The sequence below is a fragment of the Lampris incognitus genome, chromosome 2 (genome assembly GCF_029633865.1).
Source record: "Lampris incognitus isolate fLamInc1 chromosome 2, fLamInc1.hap2, whole genome shotgun sequence".
Classification (NCBI taxonomy): Eukaryota; Metazoa; Chordata; class Actinopteri; order Lampriformes; family Lampridae; genus Lampris; species Lampris incognitus.
The window spans coordinates 152,326,330-152,345,876 of NC_079212.1; positions in this window are offsets into that span (position 1 = coordinate 152,326,330).

Consider the following 19,547-nt stretch of genomic DNA (forward strand, 5'->3'; position numbering starts at 1 on the left):
TACTCTCTGAGACAATACCTACCACCTCCAAGAACAATTAGGATCATAAGTGCTTTAGTTTTCGGTCCCGCTATCTACACTAACTAACACACACACACACACACACACACACACACACACACACACACACACACTAACACCACACACACACACACACACACACACACTAACACCACACACACACACACACACACACACACACACACACATATTCCGAAAATATATGAGTAGATACATTTTAAAATTTTTAACGTTCGAATAAATGATAACGATAACATGCTTTATTCAAATCTAAACTAATAACTATCTCTCTTTTCTCTCCCTTCATAAAGTCAGTAGTGCCTCTGATGTGACTTATTGTGTCTGCTATGTCCCTACTGTAACCATAGCAACTATTGTTAGGAACCATTGTTTAGTTCCTTGTTTCCACAGAGGTCGTTTATGTTGTTGCACCTGGAATAACGGACCGAGCGTGATGTATAACCTTACGTGCCGAAGTTATTATTAAAGTTTATAGCCCAGTGGGGTTGAAACGAGTTGTAACGTCTCGTGAGTAGAAGGAAACAACACACTTTAACATGGTGGCAGCGGCGGACGATTCGGTTTGAAGTTTGGTGCGGAAAAGTTTTCTAGGAGCGCGAGAGCAGTTAGTGTTGCTCAGCAACGTTCAGTACATGTTAGCATTAGCTGCTAGTGTGAGACTGCCGTGTGACTTGGATGGGCTCACACCACCGCAAACGTTATGGCTGGTATGGCTGGACTCAAGCAACCTTTCGAAGACATGGAAGGCCTGGAGGGACGAGTTCGCCCTGTGTGTGGATTCAGCCATGGCTGACGCCGATGACAAACACATGGTGAAACTGCTCAGCTATCTTGTCGGGGAGAGCGGCAGGGAACTTATGGACACGTTACTGGGCGACACACCGAAGGATGTATGGAGGTTAGATGACGTCATCAAGAAGGTTGACGATCACTGCGACCCCAGCGTTAACGAGACTGTGGAACGCTATCGTTTTTTTTACAAGAAACCAGGGCACCAGTGAAAATATAGGCCGTTATGTCATGAAACTGAGAGTGTTGGCAAGAACATGCAACTTTGGGACAGTGAGAGACTCGCTCATTCGGGATCGGATTGTGTGTGGAGGTAACAACACAATCGTAAGAGAAAGACTTGACACTGGACACATGTTTGCAGCTGTGCAGAGCCGCTGAGCTCTCAAAGAACAATGTGAAACCATCTCGGCATCGATGGTGGAAGAGGTACATACTGTGCAAGGAGCACAGTATCGGAAACAGATGAGCAACACTGTGGAGTGCAGATATTGTGGAAAAACGCATGAGAAAAGTAAACAAAAGTGCCCAGCGTTTGGGAAGAAGTGCACAAAGTGTGGAAGAGAGAACCACTTTGCAGCAAAATGCAGAGCAAAGCCGGAACTAAGGAAAAAGAAATATGTGAGTAAAATAACAACTGAATCTGAGAGTGATGAATATGAAGATATTATCACCTGTGTCACTGAAACTGAGACAAAAACTGTGGATGCAGTAGAGACTGACACAGGGAAAGATGTGCATACAGAGACTGTAGAGGATGTAAAAGAAACTGAGAAAATGAAGAAAACTCAGCTTCTCTATGCTGGCATGCTTCTAGGCAAGGACACGGTCAAATTCCAAATATACTGTGGTGCCAGTTGCAATATCATCCCGATTAACCTGTTGAATCCAGATGCCAAATTAGAACACACGAAGAGTGTACTAGTAATGTACAATAAAACCAAATTAAAACCACTGGGAAAATTTAAAGTGAAAATAAGAAACCCGAGAAACAACAAGCTATATCGCTTAAGAGTTCCAGGTGGTGAATGCAGCCGGTACAGTGCCTCTGCTGGGTAGGAGAGCCAGTGAGGCCATGAAATTGATAAAAGTGCAATATGAAAACATCATGACAATAGACAGTATTGTCACAACAGAAACAACAACAGGACAGTGGACAATGGGACAAATTAAAGATGAGTGTGCGGATGTGTTCACTGGCGATGGCTGCCTTGAGGGAAAATACAAAATAGAGGTGGACAGCACAGTGAAACCAGTACAGCTGCCAAAGAGGCGGGTCCCAGTCGCCATGATGAAACCACTGAAGGACGAGCTACAGGACCTACAGCAAAGAGGGATCATAACACCTGTGGAATGCAGTACAGATTGGATCAGTGCAATGGTGGTGGTACAGAAACCAAGTGGGAAGCCAAGAGTGTGTATCAATCCCAAGCCTTAGAACAAAGCTCTAAAGCGCAGTCACTTCCCACTGCCAACCATTGAGGACATTTTACCGGACTTGTCAAAAGCAAAAGTGTTCACAGTGTGTGATGTCAAGAGTGGATTCTGGCATGTGCAGCTGGAGGAGGAGTCCAGCTATCTAACAACATTTGCCACTCCATTCGGACGTTACAGGTGGCTGAGGATGCCAATGGGGATAAGTCCGGCCCCAGAAATCTTTCAGAGAAAGCTCACACAAGCGCTGGATGGTGTACCGGGCTTGTACATTATAGCTGCCGATGTACTGATCACAGGCCAAGGGGAAACACAGGAGGAAGCTGAGCGTGACCATGATGGAAAACTGAGACTGTTTCTTGAAAGATGCAGACAAAAGAACATCAAGCTGAACAAAGACAAATTCAAGCTGAGACAAAAGGAGACCACATACATTGGACACCGCCTGACGGCTGATGGACTCAGGGCGGATCCAGAGAAAGTGCGTGCCGTTGAGAAGATGCCAGTACCGACGGATGTGAAAGGAGTGCAAAGGCTGCTAGGTATGGTAAATTATCTAGCCAAGTTTTGTCCCCACCTCTCAGACCAGTGCATAGTGTTGAGAGATTTGACAAACAAAAACAAGGAGTGGAACTGGACAGCGCAGCACGAGGAGGCTTTCCTCAAATTGAAAGAGACTATAGCAAAGGCCCCAGTACTGAAATATTACAACCCAGATGAGGAACTCACAGTGCGGTGTGACGCTTCAGACACAAGCTTAGGCGCAGCGCTCATGCAGATGGGTAAGCCAATAGCATTTGCAAGCAGAGCACTCACTCAAACAGAGCGTGGGTATGCGCAAATAGAAAAGGAGTTCTTAGCAATGGTTTTTAGCATGGAAAGATTTCACCAGTACGCATATGGCCGAAAAGTGACGGTGCAAAGTGATCACAAGCCGTTGGAAACAATAGTGAGAAAACCTCTACTGAGTGCACCCAAAAGGCTGCAGGGAATGATGCTGCGCATACAAAAGTATGATCTATATGTAGTATATGTGCCAGGTAGAGACATGCTGCTAGCAGACACTCTGAGCAGAGCTTATCTTCCTGAGAGTGCACCGGATGCAGAGCTAGAGACTGTCAACATGGCACAACACTTACCTATCGCAGCAGACAGGCTACATGATATACGATCTGCCACAAAAGAGGATGAAACACTGCAGCTTCTCATCAAAATGATGCAGCAAGGATGGCCTGACGATAAGTCAAAAACACCAAGGGAAATCAAGCCCTACTTCTCATTCCAAGAGGAGTTAAGCCACCAAGATGGAATAGTGTTCAGGAGTGAGCACGCTGTCATCCCTGATGCATTGAGGAAAGACATCACTTGCCGCCTACACGCATCACATCTGGGTGTGGAAGGATGCCTACGGAGGGCTAGGGAGTGTGTCTATTGGCAGGGCATGAACGACCAAATAAAATCATATATAGCAAAGTGTGACATCTGCAGATCAATGGACATTAAGCAACAAAAAGAAATACTAATGTTACATGATGTGCCAAGCAGGCCGTGGGCAAAGGTGGGCACGGATCTGTTCATGTTTGACAACAAAGACTACCTCATAATTGTTGATTTTTTCTCAAATTTTTGGGAAATAGATTACCTGGCAGATACCAAGTCAACCACAGTGATACGGAAGCTGAAAGCTAATTTTGCCCGCCAAGGTATCCCAGATATTGTAATCTCAGACAATGGCCCACAGTATTCGTCACAAGAATTCCAGAAGTTCAGTCGACTGTGGGGATTTCAACATAAAACCTCATCACCTGGTTACCCGCAAAGCAACGGCAAAGCTGAGTCAGCCGTTAAGACAGCAAAAAGACTCTCGCTCAAAGCCAAGGCTGCTGGACGGGATCCTTATCTCGCCCTTCTGGACCACCGCAACACACCATCACAGGGTACTGATACCACACCAGCACAGCGGCTGCTCAGTCGCCGTACCAAAACACTACTGCCAACCACGGCAAGCCTGTTACAGCCGAAAGTTGTGCAGGTGAAACAGGATTTACAAAATAACCAACAACGTCAGAGGGCAAACTACGACAGGTCGGCTAAAGACTTGGACATGCTTGCCCCAGGTGAATGAGTGAGAGTTCAGCCTCTCGCACCCCACACTGGCTGGAGAGTGGGCAAGGTGCTGAGGCCGGTCGACAGGAGATCCTATCAGGTCCAGCTGCACACGGGTGGTGTCATCAGGAGAAATCGTTGACACCTCAGGCATGCACCAGGAGCAATCTTCACTGACACTATGGACATGGAGATCAGCAGCCCCAGTCAGCCAGAGAGTGTTGAACCCGGACATTCAGAGAGTGTTCCTTCTTGCAGTGTCTTAGCAGGACACAAAACCAAGGACACTGGTGACAGGGCCAACCCTGTTACCACCAGATCGGGCCGCTCTGTGGTGCAGCCGCAGCGTTACAAAGACTTTGTGATCTCACACAGATGAATGGATCTGTAGCACTAATGGACTTTGGGGGGGGCATGGATGAAAAAGAAAAAAAGTGAATCACAAATGTTGTGTACATACACTACCGTTCAAAAGTTTGGGATCACCCAAACAATTTTGTGTTTTCCATGAAAAGTCACTCTTATTCACCACCATATGTTGTGAAATGAATAGAAAATAGAGTCAAGACATTGACAAGGTTAGAAATAATGATTTGTATTTGAAATAAGATTTTTTTTACATCAAACTTTGCTTTCGTCAAAGAATCCTCCATTTGCAGCAATTACAGCATTGCAGACCTTTGGCATTCTAGCTGTTAATTTGTTGAGGTAATCTGGAGAAATTGCACCCCACGCTTCCAGAAGCAGCTCCCACAAGTTGGATTGGTTGGATGGGCACTTCTTTGAGCAGATTGAGTTTCTGGAGCATCACATTTGTGGGGTCAATTAAACGCTCAAAATGGCCAGAAAAAGAGAACTTTCATCTGAAACTCGACAGTCTATTCTTGTTCTTAGAAATGAAGGCTATTCCATGCGAGAAATTGCTAAGAAATTGAAGATTTCCTACACCGGTGTGTACTACTCCCTTCAGAGGACAGCACAAACAGGCTCTAACCAGAGTAGAAAAAGAAGTGGGAGGCCGCGTTGCACAACTGAGCAAGAAGATAAGTACATTAGAGTCTCTAGTTTGAGAAACAGACGCCTCACAGGTCCCCAACTGGCATCTTCATTAAATAGTACCTGTTAGAGCCTGTTTGTGCTGTCCTCTGAAGGGAGTAGTACACACCGGTGTAGGAAATCTTCAATTTCTTAGCAATTTCTCGCATGGAATAGCCTTCATTTCTAAGAACAAGAATAGACTGTCGAGTTTCAGATGAAAGTTCTCTTTTTCTGGCCATTTTGAGCGTTTAATTGACCCCACAAATGTGATGTTCCAGAAACTCAATCTGCTCAAAGAAGTGCCCATCCAACCAATCCAACTTGTGGGAGCTGCTTCTGGAAGCGTGGGGTGCAATTTCTCCAGATTACCTCAACAAATTAACAGCTAGAATGCCAAAGGTCTGCAATGCTGTAATTGCTGCAAATGGAGGATTCTTTAACGAAAGCAAAGTTTGATGTAAAAAAAATCTTATTTCAAATAAAAATCATTATTTCTAACCTTGTCAATGTCTTGACTCTATTTTCTATTCATTTCACAACATATGGTGGTGAATAAGTGTGACTTTTCATGGAAAACACGAAATTGTTTGGGTGATCCCAAACTTTTGAACGGTAGTGTATGTTCTTGTTCACCTGGTTATCTGCAAGTTCAGGTATTCATTTAAACATTGGTTATGTTAAACTGTGAAGAGAAGCCATAGCACTTTGATACACAGTAGTTGATAATGATCATTTTCATTAGTAGCTATAAGTAGCTGATAAATATATGTCATTGTTAATATGAAAAAAATTTTGAATGTTGAGATTCCAGCACTGTTAGTAGCAAAGAGTTTTGTTTATATTTTATTGTTTACAGCGATAGACAATTAAAAAAAATGTATTAAAGGTTCTAAAAAAGGAGAAACTCTGAAAAGAGAAGGGATGTAACAATAGGAACTATTGTTAGGAACCATTGTTTAGTTCCTTGTTTCCACAGAGGTCGTTTATGTTGTTGCACCTTGAATAACGGACTGAGCATGATGTATAACCTTACGTGCCAAAGTTATTATTAAAGTTTATAGCCCAGTGGGGTTGAAACGAGTTGTAAAGTCTTATTAGTAGAAGGAAACAACACACTTTAACACCTACCTGGTATGTTCCTATTACTGTTCCTACAACTGATTTGATTCTGTTGGTTAACACTCTTACTAATATTTTATAGCCATTATTTAACATGCTAAGTGGCCTATAGTTTTCTAAGGCATTCCTACTCCCTTTCTTGTAAATGATGCTGATTAACCCTGTTGACATATTACCTGGCATCTCATTCTTTTCTTTTATCCACCTAAATTATCTATATGTAACACTGGCACTAATTCTTCTCTAAACTCTATGTAAAATTCACCAGTTAACCCATCTATCCCTGGACTCTTGTTCTTACCTAACCCTGCTATTTATCTGTGAATGTTCTCATTCACATGTTCTCATTCACATGTTCTCATTGGATAACCCTGCTATTGCTGCCTCTCTTTCTCCTGTCCCTATGTCTCCCTCACACATCTCTCTATCATCATCACTTACTCTGGCCTTCACCTTATCTAACACTTGTCCTATGCTGTCTTCATCAATCTGTTCATTCCTAAATAAATCCCTGTAATAATCTACTCTTTCAGCTATCCCTACAAAGTCTGTAATGTATACTGCAGTTGTATTGATAAAGCTGGGCCTCTCATGGTGGTATTGCTAAAACTGTGCCTTCTGGTGGATGTATTGCCACCGGAAAAGAATCTCTATTCATGTTCCATTGATGAGGAGGACCTTGCTGCTGCTGCTCAATCATGATGCTATGTTGATGGTGCGGTGTGTAAATCTATCGACAGGATGCTTGGCAATTTCATATGGAAAAACAAAAGCCGCTGTATGTGAAAATCTGTTGTTCTAAATACATACAACAGTGGTGGCCTACATTTTATCGACTTCAGCACATTCAAAATAAACTGGATCAAACAATATCTAAATAAACCTTACTTCTATTTGGAATTTCATCTCTCATCACGTATTTTCACATTTAGGTGGTATACAATTCATTCTGCTTTGTAACGATAGTATTTTTTTAAAAATCCCACTCAAACGTCCCAATTTTCACAAACAGGTTATTTTGGCTTGGGCACAACTTCTCACCGCAGATATATTATATTTGGAACAACTGTGGTATTGCATATAAGAACAAGTCATGATTTTATGATACGTGGTTTAACAATGGCATTATACTAGTGAGTCGATTGTTTAATAAAGAAGGGCTGTTGTACAGGGACTCAAAATTTCTCGCCAGGTATAATATACTAATCACCCCAAAAGACTTTTCTATAGTTTTCGACACTATCCCATCGGGTATATACATGTTATTTAGGAATGTTGACCACTCTCTGCCCCTGTCAATGTCACCCTCCAAACCAACTCAATCTCCACTGGGAAAAGATTGTCTTTCTTAACATGGAGGTATGAATTCCAGAATAAGAGCTTTGTTTCAAGCTAACGTCGTTTCTATTCCTCCAGTAACATTTTATTGGAGTAACTTTTGTCATGCCCCTGGCTCTATCGGCATAAACCAAAAAGATGGGGGAAGGACCAGGCAGGATCAAAATGTAATAAAAATATTTATAGAACTAACAAAAATCAACTAAAGAATGTGCAACAAACAATGAAAGAAGGATGAGGTGTGTCAATCAGTATATCAGTGGTGTCAGCGTGTGATTGGACGTGTGTGAAGTGTAGTGCATGCATGTATGTGAGTGTGAAATCAAACAACAAAGGAGAACAAAAATGGTGGTCTGGAGAGAAGGGTTGGAGGCATCTTCTGAAGGTCCTTTTATACTCCTGCCAGCCCAGCCAGCCCAGGTGTGCCTCATCAGGCTCCTCTCTCCCCAATTGGCCACCTCAGGGAGAGAGAGAGAGAATTAGCAACAATGACAACACACCTAGACTGGCCAGGCCGGCAGGCCCATAGAGCTATTAACCTAGATAGGTAGACACCCATGGCAGGCAGGCCATAAACCTACAACTAGACAGGGAAATAGCTACATGAGCAGACAGGCCAAAGACCTATAAAACTAGACAGGGCATATGATATCTAGAAATAGGTCTACCCTGGACAGGCAGCCATGACACTTTGTTAGTAATATTGACTGTTGGTCCTTATCACTTAAGTTCCTTCTGACAGATAAGGTCGAAGAAGTTTCATTTAAGTTGGTCCATACATTGTACCCAGGTAAACATTTCTTACAGCAGTTAAAGAGGGAAATAGATTGTACCAGTTAAACATGTCTTACAGAAGTTATAGAGGGACAGAGGGACATAGATTGTACCAGTTAAACATGTCTTACAGAAGTTACAGAGGGACATACATTGTACCAAATTAAACATGTCCTACAGAAGTTACAGAGGGACATAGATTGTACCCAGTTAAACATGTCTTACAGAAGTTACAGAGGGACATACATTGTACCCAGTTAAACATGTCTTACAGAAGTTACAGAGGGACATACATTGTACCCAGTTAAACATGTCCTACAGAAGTTACAGAGGGACATACATTGTACCCAATTAAAAATTTCTTACAGAAGTTACAAAGGGACATAGATGGTACCAGTTAAATACTATTTCTTACAGAGTTATAGAGGGACATAGATTGCACACAGTTAAACATGTCTTACAGAAGTTACAGAGGGACATACATTGTACCACTTAAACATGTCCTACAGAAGTTACAGAGGGACATACATTGTACCCAATTAAACATTTCTTACAGAAGTTACAAAGGGACATAGATGGTACCAGTTAAATACTATTTCTTACAGAGTTACAGAGGGACATAGATTGTACACAGTTAAACATGTCTTACAGAAGTTACAGAGGGACATACATTGTACCACTTAAACATGTCCTACAGAAGTTACAGAGGGACATACATTGTATCCAGTTAAACATATCTTACAGAAGTTACAGAGGGACATACATTGTACCCAATTAAACATTTCTTACAGAAGTTACAGAGGGACATACATTGTACCAGTTAAACATGTCTTACAGAAGTTACAAAGGGACATAGATTGTACCAGTTAAATACTATTTCTTACAGTTACAGAGGGACATATACACAGTTAAACATGTCTTACAGAAGTTATAGAGGGACATACATTGTACCAGTTAAACATGTCTTACAGAAGTTACAAAGGGACATAGATTATACCAGTTAAATACTATTTCTTACAGAGTTACAGAGGGACATAGATTGTACCAGTTAAACATGTCTTACAGAAGTTACAGAGGGACATAGATTGTACCAGTTAAATAGTATTTCTTACAGAGTTACAGAGGGACATAGATTGTACACAGTTAAAGATGTCTTACAGAAGTTACAGAGGGACATACATTGTACCAGTTAAATACTATTTCTTACAGAGTTACAGAGGGACATAGATTGTACACAGTTAAACATGTCTTACAGAAGTTACAGAGGGACATACATTGTACCAGTTAAACATGTCTTACAGAAGTTACAGAGGGACATACATTGTACCAGTTAAACATGTCTTACAGAAGTTACAGAGGGACATAGATTGTACCAGTTAAATACTATTTCTTACAGAGTTACAGAGGGACATAGATTGTACACAGTTAAACATGTCTTACAGAAGTTACAGAGGGACATACATTGTACCAGTTAAATACTATTTCTTACAGAGTTACAGAGGGACATAGATTGTACACAGTTAAACATGTCTTACAGAAGTTACAGAGGGACATACATTGTACCAGTTAAACATGTCTTACAGAAGTTACAGAGGGACATACATTGTACCAGTTAAACATGTCTTACAGCAGTTACAGAGGGACATACATTGTACCAGTTAAACTTCTATTTTCCATCCCTTTTTTATTGGACTTACTGTGCTTGATCCTAGCAGGCTCTCCTGCCCAGTTGTCTTCCTAAGACATCTCTGAAGCCACCTATCCTTACATACTGTAAAACTGATTCTGAGTCTCATCAGCAGCCAGTCAGACTTGCTTGGTCTAGTCAGAAAGGCACGAACTGAGGAAGCCTCTTGGATGAGAGACGAAACGTCTTCACGGATATATACCAAGTCCAGTTGCACTCGATTCAATTCCTTTGGATAAGATAACCATGACCTGGATGAAGGAGAACATTCACAGATATACTGAAAAACATACCAACATGAAAAAAAGGCTAAATGGCTGAATAAATGCATTTATTTAACGTAGTGACTTGTCTAAAATACATGTGGTTGGCACACCATGTTAACACCTGAGCAGTGACAACAATTAGTCTCTTTTGCTGTTCCCTTTACTGAATGCCAAGTGAAATTTCCACCGGGTAACAGTCTGTCTTATAAAATCAACATTACCTTCAGCAGCTTTATTGGTATGTTCCCTTCATTAAGCACATTACATTTAATGCTTACATAAAATAAAGATGAAAAAGACAAGACCCTATCCCTAACCCACTGGCTAAACTCAATCCAGCTAGCCCTATAGGACATATAGATAGCTAGATAGATAAATGTACTTTATTGATCCCAAATTGGGGGATTTTTGTGTTACAGCAGCAGGTTATCCAGCCATTGCATAGGAACAGTAAATACACAGTGACGATTCATATCAACACTCAAAGAAACAAGTACAAATCAATAGAAAAAACCCCACAAAAGATAAAATAAAATAAAATAGCTACAGAATATATATACTTATACATATACATATATATACATATACACATATACATACATATACACATATACATACATACATAAATATACATATACATATGTATGTGTGTATGTGTGTGTGTATGTATGTATGTGTGTGTGTGTATGTGTGTGTGTGTGTGTGTGTGTGTATGTATGTATGTATGTATACACACACACACACACACACACACACACACATATATATATATATATATATATATATATATATATATATATATATATATATATATATATATATATATATATATATATATATATATATGGCTCGGCGGTCTGTCCAGGGCGTCTGCCCAGTGACTGCTGTGATAGGCTCCAGCATCCCCACCACCCTGACAGCAAGATAAGCGGTTTGGATAATGGATGGATATACACTCACTGGCCACTTTATTAGGTACACCTTGCTAGTACCGGGACCCCCTTTTGCCTTCAGAACTGCCTTAATCCTTCGTGGCATAGATTCAACAAGGTACTTGAAACATTCCTCAGAGAGTTTGGTCCATATTGACATGATAGCATCACGCAGTTGCTGCAGATTTGTCGGCTGCACATCCATGATGCGAATCTCCCGGTCCACCACATCCCAAAGGTGCTCTATTGGATTGAGATCTGGTGACTGTGGAGGCCATCTGAGTACAGTGAACTCATTGTCATGTTCAAGAAACCAGTCTGAGATGATTCGAGCTTTATGACAAGGCGCGTTAGCCTGCTGGAAGTAGCCATCAGGAGATGGGAACACTGTGGTCATAAAGGGATGGACATGGTCAGCAACAATACTCAGGTAGGCTGTGGCGTTGACACGATGCTCAATTGGTACTAAGGGGCCCAAAGTGTGCCAAGAAAATATCCCCCACACCATTACACCACCACCACCAGCCTGATCCATTGATACAAGGCAGGATGGATCCATGCTTTCATGTTGTTGACGCCAAATTCTGACCCTACCATCCAAATGTCGCAGCAGAAATCGAGACTCATCAGACCAGGCAACGTTTTTCCAATCTTCTATTGTCCAATTTTGGTGAGCCTGTGCGAATTGGAGCCTCAGTTTCCTGTTCTTAGCTGACAGGAGTGGCACCCGGTGTGGTCTTCTGCTGCTGTAGCCCATCTGCCTCAAGGTTTGACGTGTTGTGCGTTCAGAGATGCTGTTCTGCATACCTCGGTTGTAATGAGTGGTTATTTGAGTTACTGTTGCCTTTCTATCAGCTCGAACCAGTCTGGCCATTCTCCTCTGACCTCTGGCATCAACAAGGCATTTTCGCCCACAGAACTGCCGCTCACTGGATATTTTCTCTTTTTCGGACCATTCTCTGTAAACCCTAGAGATGGTTGTGCGTGAAAATCCCAGTAGATCAGCAGTTTCTGAAATACTCAGACCAGCCCGTCTGGCACCAACAACCATGCCACGTTCAAAGTCACTTAAATCACCTTTCTTCCCCATTCTGATGCTCGGTTTGAACTGCAGCAGATCGTCTTGACCATGTCTACATGCCTAAATGCATTGAGTTGCTGCCATGTGATTGGCTGATTAGAAATTTGCGTTAACGAGCAGTTGGACAGGTATGCCTAATAAAGTGGCTGGTGAGTGTATATAAAACTTTGTTAAAAGAAACACTCAACAGTAGGGAAAATGCTCAACAAATAAGGAGCAAAATAATCCAGCTAGTCAAGTAAATTCTTTATGAGACAGTACAAGCCTGTTTCATGCCATAAGCAAATCATCATCTGTCAAATATATATATATATACATATATATATATATGGGTGTGTGTGTGTGTGTGTGTGTGTGTGTGTGTGTGTGTGTGTGTGTGTGTGCATGCGCAAAACGTCCAATGGGGGAGAGAGGGAGAGGTGCGACATTCTAAAATTCTAAAACCTATTGGCATGATTTATTTTGTAATTACAAAATATGTGCTTATATCTATGTCTGCAACTGCTGGCCAATTCATTCCTGTTATTCAATGTGAACATTTCTGGTTTGCAAATGATAAAACATTTTTTTCAGTTAGACATAGATTGCACAGGTTAAATTTGTTGAGCACTTTTATCATAAAAGTGTTAACAAATGAGGAGCGGAATACTAACATAGATGTAGGAAAAATAACTTAAATTCATAGCACTACAAGCCTGTTTCGTGCATCACACACTCATCAGTTGCCAGGCGGGTGTGGGGATACTCACAAGTCCCCAGTTGAGCACCACTGTGTTGGAGTTCTCCCCGGGGAATGAGAGGGTTGCCTCTATACAACTGCGAGTTGCTGGGGGTAAGGCTCTGTCTGTTGTGTGTTCTTATGCACAGAATAGCAGTTTGGAGTATCCGGCCTTCTTGGAGTCTCTGGGTGTTGTCCTGGATAGGGCTCCGCCTTGGGGCTATATAGTTCTGCTGGGGAATTCAACGCTCACGTGGGCAACGATGGAGAAACGTGGAGGGGTGTGACTGGGAGGAACGGCCTCCCCGATCTGAACCAGAGTGGTGCCTTGTTACTGGACTTCTGTGCGAGTCACGGATTCGCCATAACAAACACCATGTTTGAACATAAGGTAGTTCATAAGTGTACTTGGTACCAGAACACCTTAGGCCAAAGATTGATGATAGACTTTGTGGTCGTATCATCAGATCTGCGGCTGTATGTTGTGGACAATCGGTTGAAGAGAGGAGCAGAGCTGTCAACTGATCACCACCTGGTGATGAGTTGGATCAGATGGTGGGGAAGGCTGCCGGACAGACCTGGGAAACTCAAACGTGTAGTGAGGGTGAACTGGGAACGTCTGGCAGAAGCCCCTGTCCATGAGGTCTTCAACTCCCACCTCCGGAAGAAGTTCTCGTGTATCCTGAGGGAGGCTGGGGACATGGAGTCTGAGTGGGCCATGTTCAAAGCCTCTATTGCAGATACGGCAGGCAGGAGCTGTGGTCATAAGGTCATCATCAGTGCATCGAAGTGGCAACCTAAAAACCCGCTGGTGTACAACGGTGGTGAAGGAAGCTGTCAGGCTGAAGAAGGAGGCCTTTCAGGCTTGGTTGGCCCAGGGGTCTCCTGAAGCAGCAGACAGGTACCAGGAGGCCAGAAGTGCTGCAGCTTTGACGGTCTCGGAATCAAAAACACGAGTGTCAGAGGAATTTGGCAAGGCTATAGAGGAGGACTTCCGGTTGGCATCAAGGAAGTTCTGGCAAACCAAATGGTGACTCAGGAAAGGGAAACAGGGCTTGACTCAGGCTGTGTTCAGCCGGGGGAGGGGAATGGTTGACCCGGACTGGGGATGATGTCGAGCAGTAGAAAGAACACTGAGGTGTTCCTGAACCTGACTAACATGTCCTCAGTGGAGGAGGTAGAGTCTGAACCTCAGATCCAGGAGGAACAATGCGGATTCCGTCCTGGCCATGGAACAACAAATCAACGCGGAAGGGCTGGGGGTTGGACCAGCCAATCTACTTGTGTTTTGTGGACTTGGAGAAGGCTTACGACCGTGTACCCGGAGCACTCCGTGGAGGGTACTGCGGGAGTATGAGGTACCGGGGCAGTTGCTACAAAACATTCGGTCCTTGTATAACCAAAGTGAGAGCTGTGTCCACATTCTGGGCACAAAGTCACACACGTTTTCGGTGGGTGTTGGACTCCGCCAAGGTTGTCCCTTGTCTCCAATCCTATTTGTGATATCCATGGACAGGATTTCAAGGCGCAGCCAAGGCGAGGAGTGTGTCCATTTTGGGAACCTCAGAATTGCATCTCTGCTCTTCGCAGATGATGTGGTTTTGTTGGCTTCATCAGAACGTGACCTCCAGCGCGCACTGGGGCAGTTTGCAGCTGAGTGTGAAATGGCCGGGATGAGAGTCAGCACGTCCAAGTGCTGGTTCTCTATCGGAAAATGGTAGATTGTTCCCTCTGGGTTGGGGATGAGTTGTTGCCTCAAGTGACGGAGTTCAGGTATCTCGGGGTCTTGTTCACGAGTGAGGGTAGGATGGAGTGGGAGATTGACAGGCGGATTGGTGCGGCATCAGTAGTAATGCGGACGTTGTACTCGACCGTTGTGGTGAAGAGGGAGCTGAGCCGGAAGGCAAAACTCTCAATTTACCAGTCAATCTTCGTTCCAACCCTCACCTATGGTCATGAGCTTTGGGTAGTGACCGAAAGAGTGACATCATGGATGTAAGTGGCTGAAATGAGTTTCCTCCGTAGGGTGTCTGGGCTCAGCCTTAGAGATAGAGTGAGGAGCTCGGACATCCGGAGGGAGCTCGGAGTAGAGCCACTGCTCCTTCACATCGATAAGAGCCAGTTGGGTGGTTTGCGCATCTGATTAGGATGCCTCCTGGGCGCCTTCCTTTGGAGGTTTATCGGGCACGGCCAACTGGGAGAAGACCCCGGGGTAGACCCAGAACTTGCTGGAAGGACTACATGTCCAATCTGGCCTGGGATCATCTTGGGATCCCCCAGGAGGAGCTGGAGGGCGTTGCTGGGGAGAGGGACGTCTGGAGTGCCCTACTTATCTTGCTGACATCGCGACCCGACCCCGGAGAAGTGGCTGAAGATGAACGAATATATATACACTACCGTTCAAAAGTTTGGGATCACATTGAAATGTCCATATTTTTGAAGGAAAAGCACTGTACTTTTCAATGAAGATAACTTTAAACTAGTCTTAACTTTAAAGAAATACACTCTATACATTGCTAATGTGGTAAATGACTATTCTAGCTGCAAATGTCTGGTTTTTGGTGCAATATCTACATAGGTGTATAGAGGCCCATTTCAAGCAACTATCACTCCAGTGTTCTAATGGTACAATGTGTTTGCTCATTGGCTCAGAAGGCTAATTGATGATTAGAAAACCCTTGTGCAATCATGTTCACACATCTGAAAACAGTTTAGCTCGTTACAGAAGCTACAAAACTGACCTTCCTTTGAGCAGATTGAGTTTCTGGAGCATCACATTTGTGGGGTCAATTAAACGCTCAAAATGGCCAGAAAAAGAGAACTTTCATCTGAAACTCGACAGTCTATTCTTGTTCATAGAAATGAAGGCTATTCCATGCGAGAAATTGCTAAGAAATTGAAGATTTCCTACACCGGTGTGTACTACTCCCTTCAGAGGACAGCACAAACAGGCTCTAACCAGAGTAGAAAAAGAAGTGGGAGGCCGCGTTGCACAACTGAGCAAGAAGATAAGTACATTAGAGTCTCTAGTTTGAGAAACAGACGCCTCACAGGTCCCCAACTGGCATCTTCATTAAATAGTACCCGCAAAACACCAGTGTCAACATCTACAGTGAAGAGGCGGCTGCGGGATTCTGGGCTTCAGGGCAGAGTGGCAAAGAAAAAGCCATATCTGAGACTGACCAATAAAAGAAAAAGATTAAGATGGGCAAAAGAACACAGACATTGGACAGAGGAAGACTGGAAAAAAGTGTTGTGGACGGATGAATCCAAGTTTGAGGTGTTTGGATCACAAAGAAGAACGTTTGTGAGACGCAGAACAAATGAAAAGATGCTGGAAGAATGCCTGACGCCATCTGTTAAGCATGGTGGAGGTAATGTGATGGTCTGGGGTTGCTTTGGTGCTGGTAAGGTGGGAGATTTGTACAGGGTAAAAGGGATTCTGAATAAGGAAGGCTATCACTCCATTTTGCAACGCCATGCCATACCCAGTGGACAGCGCTTGATTGGAGCCAATTTCATCCTACAACAGGACAATGACCCTAAACACACCTCCAAATTGTGCAAGAACTATTTAGAGCAGAAGCAGGCAGCTGGTATTCTATCGGTAATGGAGTGGCCAGCGCAGTCACCAGATCTGAACCCCATTGAGCTGTTGTGGGAGCAGCTTGACCGTATGGTACGCAAGAAGTGCCCATCCAACCAATCCAACTTGTGGGAGCTGCTTCTGGAAGCGTGGGGTGCAATTTCTCCAGATTACCTCAAAAAATTAACAGCTAGAATGCCAAAGGTCTGCAATGCTGTAATTGCTGCAAATGGAGGATTCTTTGACGAAAGCAAAGTTTGATGTAAAAAAAATCTTATTTCAAATACAAATCATTATTTCTAACCTTCTCAATGTCTTGACTCTATTTTCTATTCATTTCACAACATATGGTGGTGAATAAGTGTGACTTTTCATGGAAAACACAAAATTGTTTGGGTGATCCCAAACTTTTGAACGGTAGTGTATATACAGCGGGTTTTTTTTCCCGAAACCGTCAATGATGCTCAACGAATGAGGAGCGGAATATCAACTCAGATACAGGAATATTAATTAATTAATGCATTAATAACCCAGCCACTGAGGATGCACAAGCCAGTGCTTTCTTAGTGCCAGTCCCAAGCCCGTATAAATAGGGAGGGTTGCGTCAGGACAGGCATCTGGCGTAAAATAACTGCCAAATCAAATATGCAGATCATACATAAGATTTCCATACTGGATCGGTCGAGGCCCGGGTTACCAAAGACCGCCACCAGTACTGTTAACCAGCAGGGTGCCAGTGGAAACTATGCTACTGTTGGGCGAAGGAGAAGGAGAAGGGGGAGGCATGTCCAAATGCAGCGAGAGAGGAGGAAGGGTAGGAGTATGGAGGTGAGAGTCGGAACTTTGAATTTTGGCACTATGACTGGTAAAGGGAGAGAGCTGCCTGATAGGATGGAAAGAAGAAAGGTAGGCATACTGTGTGTGCAAGAGACCAGGTGGAAGGGGAGTAAGGCCAGGAGTATCGGAGGTGGATTCAAACTCTTCTACCATGGTGCGAATGGGAGGAGAAATTGTGTAGGGATAATTCTGAAGTAAGAGTATGTCAAGAGTGTGTTGGAGGTGAAGAGAGTGTCAGACAGAGTGATGAGTATGAAGCTGGAAATCGAAGGTGTATTGCTGAATGTTATCAGCGCATATGCCCCACAATTTGGGTGTGAGATGGAAGAGAAAGAAGAATTCTGGAGTGAGTTGAATGACGTGGTGGAGAGGGTACCCAAGGAGGAGACAGTTTTGATTGGAGCAGACTTCAATGGACATCTTGGTGAAGGGAACAGAGGTGATGAGGAGGTGATGGGCAGGCATGGTGTCAAGGAGAGAAATGTGGAAGGACAGATGGTGGTGGATTTTGTGAAAAGGATGGAAATGGCTGTGGTGAATACATATTTCAAGAAGAGGGAGGAAGACAGGGTGCCATACAAGAGTGGTGGAAAGGGCACACAGGTGGACTATATCTTATGTAGAAGGCATGATCTAAAAGGGATTGGAGACTGCAAGGTGGTGACAGGAGAACGTAGCTAGGCAACATCGGATGGTGGACTGTAGTATGACTTTGGAGACCAAGAAGAGGAAGCAAATGAAGGCAGAGCCGAAGATCAAATGGTGGAAGTTGAAGAAGGAAGACTGTTGTGTGGAGTTCAGGAAGGAGTTAAGACAGGCACTGGGTAGTAGTGAAGAGTTACCGGATGGCTGGGCAACCACTGCAGGAATAGTGAGGGAGACAGCTAGGAAGGTACTTGTTGTGTCATCAGGACAGAGGAAGGAAGACAAGGAGACTTGGTGGTGGAATGAGGAAGTACAGCCAATTATACAGAGGAAGAGGTTGGCAAAAAAAGAAGTGGGATAGTCAGAGATATGAAGAAAGTAGACAGGAGTACAAGGAGACACAGTGTAAATCAAAGAGAGAGGTGGCAAAGGCAAAGGAAAAGGCGTACGGTGAGTTGAATGAAAGGTTAGACACTAAGGAAGGAGAAAAGGACTTGTACCGATAGGCTAGACAGAGGGACCAAGCTGCAAACGATGTGCAACAAGTTAGGGCGATCGAGGAAGGATCACCCTAACTTGTTGCACATCTTATAGAAGTAATAGAAATGTACTGACAAGCAAGAAGAGTGTGCTGAGAAGGAGGAAGGAGTACTTTGAGGGGCTGACGAATGAAGAAAATGAGAGCGAGAGAAGGTTGGATGATGTGGGGATAGTGAATCAGGAAGTGCAGTGGATTAGCAAGGAGGAAGTGAGGGCAGCTATGAAGAGGATGAAGAGTGGAAAGGCAGTTGATCCTGATGATATACCTGTGGAGGCATGGAGGTGTTTAGGGGAGATGGCAGTGGGGGTTTTAACTAGATTGTTTAAGACAATCTGGGAAAGTGAGAGGATGCCTAAGGAGTGAAGAAGAAGCATACTGGTACCGATTTTCAAGAACAAGGGCGATGTGCAGAACTGTAGCAACTGCAGAGGTATAAAGTTGTTCAGCCATAGCATGAAGATATGGGAAAGAGGAATAGAAGCTAGGTTAAGAGGCGAGGTGATGATCAGCGAGCAGCAGTATGGTTTCATGCCACGAAAGAGCACCACAGATGTGATGTTTGCTTTGAGAATGTTGATCGAGAAGTATAGAGCAGGCCAGAAGGAGTCATATTG